Source organism: Penaeus monodon, chromosome 23, assembly GCF_015228065.2.
Source record: "Penaeus monodon isolate SGIC_2016 chromosome 23, NSTDA_Pmon_1, whole genome shotgun sequence".
In the NCBI taxonomy this organism is placed as follows: domain Eukaryota; kingdom Metazoa; phylum Arthropoda; class Malacostraca; order Decapoda; family Penaeidae; genus Penaeus; species Penaeus monodon.
In genome coordinates, this window is record NC_051408.1 from 18,348,310 (window position 1) to 18,348,953 (window position 644).

Here is a 644-nt window from a genome sequence, read left to right on the forward strand (position 1 = left end):
GTCAAGTGCCTAAGTCCTGCTCAGAAAGTAAAACAAATAGCGAAGTAGTGTTGGCAGAAGCGGCAGCCTTCCCAGACACGAGAGCCGCATTGTATCAATGGCCGGACCAGACCACCATAGGCATAAAACAAAGATAAGTAAATATATAATCAAAAGAGGAGTTTAGAAGAGAACACTCACTTTCCCACACAAACAGGTAGCCAGAATATACCATAACTCATCCAAGCTATGTTAAAACAAATTCTCGGCTCCAACGATCGGTAAACACAGGAAACTGAATTCAGACTAATGCGATGCGGTTGGCACAGACGATGGGCGGTTCACATCAGTCCAGAAAATATACGGTACATTAAGTTTGGTTCTCGAGGCACCTTCTGAGGCACTGGTATCTTTTAACAACTGAGTGCACATTTATCTATTTTAACTATCAACCATTTTACATTGACAATTAGGTGTCGAAGAGATAATGCGGGGGAGAAGAGGAAAGATGGCGGTACCAAGATGGAGGGAAGGGAGGAAAGGCCGCTTGTGATTAGTCAAACGATTAGTAAATGTGCAGGTTCTTTTAGCTGTAGGCAGTTCCTTTCATGGGAAGGTGCACACTCCAATGCACACATATTCCAAAAAAGAGAGAAAGGAAAAAA